This window comes from Arabidopsis thaliana, chromosome 3, assembly GCF_000001735.4.
Source record: "Arabidopsis thaliana chromosome 3, partial sequence".
NCBI lineage: Eukaryota > Viridiplantae > Streptophyta > Magnoliopsida > Brassicales > Brassicaceae > Arabidopsis > Arabidopsis thaliana.
Genome location: NC_003074.8, coordinates 14,178,098 through 14,183,957, shown reverse-complemented (window position 1 = coordinate 14,183,957; position 5,860 = coordinate 14,178,098).

Sequence of the window (5,860 nt, the reverse complement as noted above, 5' to 3'; positions counted from 1 at the left end):
GCTTAACTGTAGAGTTCTGATGGGATATGGTGCATTAGTGCTGGTATGATCGCATCCGTAACTACATGCAATGCAATCGTATCTATTCTTTTTTGAAGACTTTATGATCGATTTGCCGTGGGTCCCACCAGCTATGTAGGAATACCCTATCTTGTTTATAAGGGCTTTGATACATGCAAAATATACGAAAACAATGTCCGTAAATATAAATTTTGCCCCGTAATATAGCAAAGATTACGAAAAGGCCTGAAAAAGTACATTAAGGTCAAAATTTGGAGTAGAAAAAAAAACTATAGAAGAATTCCATTTTCCTTCCTAATTCATCGGGGAGCTCTCTTTGGGCTTTCCGAAAAGGTATCACATGTAAAGTTTGGCCTCACGGTCTTAAAGTTATAGAGTCATACATGTTTAACAAAACAAAAAGAGGGATGACACACGAGGACTTTCCTGGAGGTCACCCATCCTAGTACTACTCTTGCCCAAGCACGCTTAACTGCAGAGTTCTGATGGGATCTGGTGCATTGGTGCTGGTATGATCGCATCCGTAACTACATGTAATGCAATCGTATTTATTCTTTTTTGAAGACTTAATGATCGATATGCCGTGGGTCCCACCAGCTGTGTAGGAATACCCTATCTTGTTTATGAGAGGTCTGATACATGCAAAATATTTGAAACTAATGTCCGAACATATAATTTTCGCCCTGTAATATAGCAAAGATAACGAAAAGGCTCGAAAAAGTACATTAAAATCAAAATTTGGAGTAGGAAAAAAAACAATAGAAAAATTCCATTTTCCTTCCTCATTCATCGGAGAGCTCTCTTTGGGCTTTCCGAAAAGGTATCACATGTCAAGTTTGGCCTCACAGTCTGTTATAGAGTCATACATTTTTAACAAAAAAAAAGAGAAAAACCAAAAAAAAAGAGGGATGACACACGAGGACTTTCCTGGAGGTCACCCACCCTAGTACTACTCTCGCCCAAGCACGCTTAACTGCGGAGTTCTGATGGGATCTGATGCATTAGTGCTGGTATGATCGCATCCGTAACTACATGCAATGCAATCGTATCTATTCTTTTTTGAAAACTTTATGATCGATTTGGCGTGGGTCCCACCAGCTATGTAGGAATACCCTATCTTGTTTATAAGAGCTTTGATACATGCAAAACATTCGAATACAATGTCCGAACATATAATTTTCGCCCTGTAATATAGCAAAGATTACAAAAGACCCGAAAAAGTACATTAAGGTCAAACTTTGGAGTAGAAAAAAAAAACTATAGAAGAATTCCATTTTCCTTCCTTATTCATCGGAGAGCTCTCTTTGGGCTTTCCGAAAAGGTATCACATGCCTCAGGGTCTAAAAGTTCTAGAGTCATACATTTTTGACCAAAAAAAAAGAGAAAAACCGAAAAAAAAGAGGGATGCAACACAAAGACTTTCCAGGAGGTCACCCATCCTAGTACTACTCTCGCCCAAGCACGCTTAACTGCGGAGTTCTGATGGGATCTGGTGCATTAGTGCTGGTATGATCGTATTCGTTACTACATGCAATGCAATCGTATCAATTCTTTTTTGAAGACTTTATGATCCATTTGCCGTGGGTTTCACCAACTATGTAGGAATACCTTATCTTGTTTATAAGAGCTTTGATACATGCAAAATATTCGAAAACAATGTCCGAACATATAATTTTCGCCCGTAATATAGCAAAGATCACGAAAAGGCTCGAAAAAGTACATTAAAATCAAAATTTGGAGTAAGAAAAAAAAACCAATAAAAGAATACCATTTTCCTTCCTCATTCATCGGAGAGCTCTCTTTGGGCTTTCCGAAAAGGTATCACATGTAAAGTTTGGCCTCACGGTCTTAAAGTTATAAAGTCATACATGTTTAACAAAACAAAAAGAGGGATGACACACGAGGACTTTCCTGGAGGTCACCCATCCTAGTAATACTCTCACCCAAGCACGCTTAACTGTAGAGTTCTGATGGGATATGGTGCATTAGTGCTGGTATGATCGCATCTGTAACTACATGCAATGCAATCGTATCTATTCTTTTTTGAAGACTTTATGATCGATTTGCCGTGGGTCCCACCAGCTATGTAGGAATACCCTATCTTGTTTATAAGAGCTTTGATACATGCAAAATATACGAAAACAATGTCCGTACATATATATTTTGCCCCGTAATATAGCAAAGATTACGAAAAGGCCCGAAAAAGTACATTAAGGTCAAAATTTGGAGTAGAAAAAAAAACTATAGAAGAATTCCATTTTCCTTCCTAATTCATCGGAGAGCTCTCTTTGGGTTTTCCGAAAAGGTATCACATGCCAAGTTTGGCCTCACGGTCTAAAAGTTCTAGAGTCATACAATTTTGACAAAAAAAAAAAGAGAAAAACCGAAAAAAAGAGGGATGCAACACGAGAACTTTCCAGGAGGTCACCCATCCTAGTACTACTCTCCCCCAAGCACGCTTAACTACAGAGTTCTGATGGGATCTAGTGCATTAGTGCTGGTATGATCGCATCCGTTACTACATGCAATGCAATTGTATATATTCTTTTTTGAAGACTTTATGATCCATTTGCCGTGGGTCCCACCAGCTATGTAGGAATACCCTATCTTGTTTATAAGAGTTTTGATACATGCAAAATATTCGAAAATAATGTCCGAACATATAATTTTGGCCCCGTAATATAGCAAAGATCACGAAAAGGCTCAAAAAAGTACATTAAAATCAAAATTTGGAGAAGAAAAAAAACCAATAGAAGAATTCCATTTTCCTTCCTCATTCATCGGAGAGCTCTCTTTGGGCTTTCCGAAAAGGTATCACATGTTAAGTTTGGCCTCACGGTGTTAAAGTTATAGAGTCATACATTTTTAACAAAACAAAAAGAGGGATGACACACGAGGACTTTCTTGGAGATCACCCATCCTAGTACTACTCTACCCCAAGCACGCTTAACTATAGAGTTCTGATGGGATCTGGTGCATTAGTGCTGGTATGATCGCATCCGTAACTACATGCAATGCAATTGTATCTATTCTTTTTTGAAGACTTTATGATCGATTTGACGCGGGTCCCTTCAGCTATGTAGGAATACCCTATCTTGTTTATAAGAGCTTTGATACATACAAAATATACGAAAACAATGTCCGTACATATAATTTTTGCCCCGTAATATAGCAAAGATTACGAAAAGGCCCGAAAAAGTACATTAAGGTCAAAATTTGGAGTAGAAAACAAAACTATAGAAGAATTCCATTTTCCTTCCTAATTCATCGGAGAGCTCTCTTTGGGCTTTCCGTAAAGGTATCACATGCCAAGTTTGGCCTCACGGTATAAAAGTTCTAGAGTCATACATTTATGACAAAAAAAAAGAGAAAAACCGAAAAAAAGAGGGATGCAACACGAGGACTTTCCTGGAGGTCACCCATCCTAGTACTACTCTCGCCCAAGCACGCTTAACTACAGAGTTCTGATGGGATCTGGTGCATTAGTGCTGGTATGATCGCATCCGTTACTACATGCAATGCAATTGTATCTATTTTTTTTTGAAGACTTTATGATCCATTTGCCGTGGGTCCCACCAGCTGTGTAGGAATACCCTATCTTGTTTATAAGAAGTTTGATACATGCAAAATATTCGAAAATAATGTCCGAACATATAATTTTGGCCCCGTAATATAACAAAGATAACGAAAAGGCTCTAAAAAGTACATTAAAATCAAAATTTGGAGAAGGAAAAAAACCAATAGAAGAATTCCATTTTCCTTCCTCATTCATCGGAGAGCTCTCTTTGGGCTTTCCGAAAAGGTATCACATGTCAAGTTTGGCCTCACGGTCTTAAAGTTATAGAGTCATACATTTATAACAAAACAAAAAGAGGGATGACACACGAGGACTTTCCTGGAGGTCACCCATCCTAGTACTACTCTCACCCAAGCACGCTTAACTGTAGAGTTCTGATGGGATATGGTGCATTAGTGCTGGTATGATCGCATCCGTAACTACATGCAATGCAATCGTATCTATTCTTTTTTGAAGACTTTATGATCGATTTGCCGTGGGTCCCACCAGCTATGTAGGAATACCCTATCTTGTTTATAAGGGCTTTGATACATGCAAAATATACGAAAACAATGTCCGTAAATATAAATTTTGCCCCGTAATATAGCAAAGATTACGAAAAGGCCTGAAAAAGTACATTAAGGTCAAAATTTGGAGTAGAAAAAAAAACTATAGAAGAATTCCATTTTCCTTCCTAATTCATCGGGGAGCTCTCTTTGGGCTTTCCGAAAAGGTATCACATGTAAAGTTTGGCCTCACGGTCTTAAAGTTATAGAGTCATACATGTTTAACAAAACAAAAAGAGGGATGACACACGAGGACTTTCCTGGAGGTCACCCATCCTAGTACTACTCTTGCCCAAGCACGCTTAACTGCAGAGTTCTGATGGGATCTGGTGCATTGGTGCTGGTATGATCGCATCCGTAACTACATGTAATGCAATCGTATTTATTCTTTTTTGAAGACTTAATGATCGATATGCCGTGGGTCCCACCAGCTGTGTAGGAATACCCTATCTTGTTTATGAGAGGTCTGATACATGCAAAATATTCGAAACTAATGTCCGAACATATAATTTTCGCCCTGTAATATAGCAAAGATAACGAAAAGGCTCGAAAAAGTACATTAAAATCAAAATTTGGAGTAGGAAAAAAAACAATAGAAAAATTCCATTTTCCTTCCTCATTCATCGGAGAGCTCTCTTTGGGCTTTCCGAAAAGGTATCACATGTCAAGTTTGGCCTCACAGTCTGTTATAGAGTCATACATTTTTAACAAAAAAAAAGAGAAAAACCAAAAAAAAAGAGGGATGACACACGAGGACTTTCCTGGAGGTCACCCACCCTAGTACTACTCTCGCCCAAGCACGCTTAACTGCGGAGTTCTGATGGGATCTGATGCATTAGTGCTGGTATGATCGCATCCGTAACTACATGCAATGCAATCGTATCTATTCTTTTTTGAAAACTTTATGATCGATTTGGCGTGGGTCCCACCAGCTATGTAGGAATACCCTATCTTGTTTATAAGAGCTTTGATACATGCAAAACATTCGAATACAATGTCCGAACATATAATTTTCGCCCTGTAATATAGCAAAGATTACAAAAGACCCGAAAAAGTACATTAAGGTCAAACTTTGGAGTAGAAAAAAAAAACTATAGAAGAATTCCATTTTCCTTCCTTATTCATCGGAGAGCTCTCTTTGGGCTTTCCGAAAAGGTATCACATGCCTCAGGGTCTAAAAGTTCTAGAGTCATACATTTTTGACCAAAAAAAAAGAGAAAAACCGAAAAAAAAGAGGGATGCAACACAAAGACTTTCCAGGAGGTCACCCATCCTAGTACTACTCTCGCCCAAGCACGCTTAACTGCGGAGTTCTGATGGGATCTGGTGCATTAGTGCTGGTATGATCGTATTCGTTACTACATGCAATGCAATCGTATCAATTCTTTTTTGAAGACTTTATGATCCATTTGCCGTGGGTTTCACCAACTATGTAGGAATACCTTATCTTGTTTATAAGAGCTTTGATACATGCAAAATATTCGAAAACAATGTCCGAACATATAATTTTCGCCCGTAATATAGCAAAGATCACGAAAAGGCTCGAAAAAGTACATTAAAATCAAAATTTGGAGTAAGAAAAAAAAACCAATAAAAGAATTCCATTTTCCTTCCTCATTCATCGGAGAGCTCTCTTTGGGCTTTCCGAAAAGGTATCACATGTAAAGTTTGGCCTCACGGTCTTAAAGTTATAAAGTCATACATGTTTAACAAAACA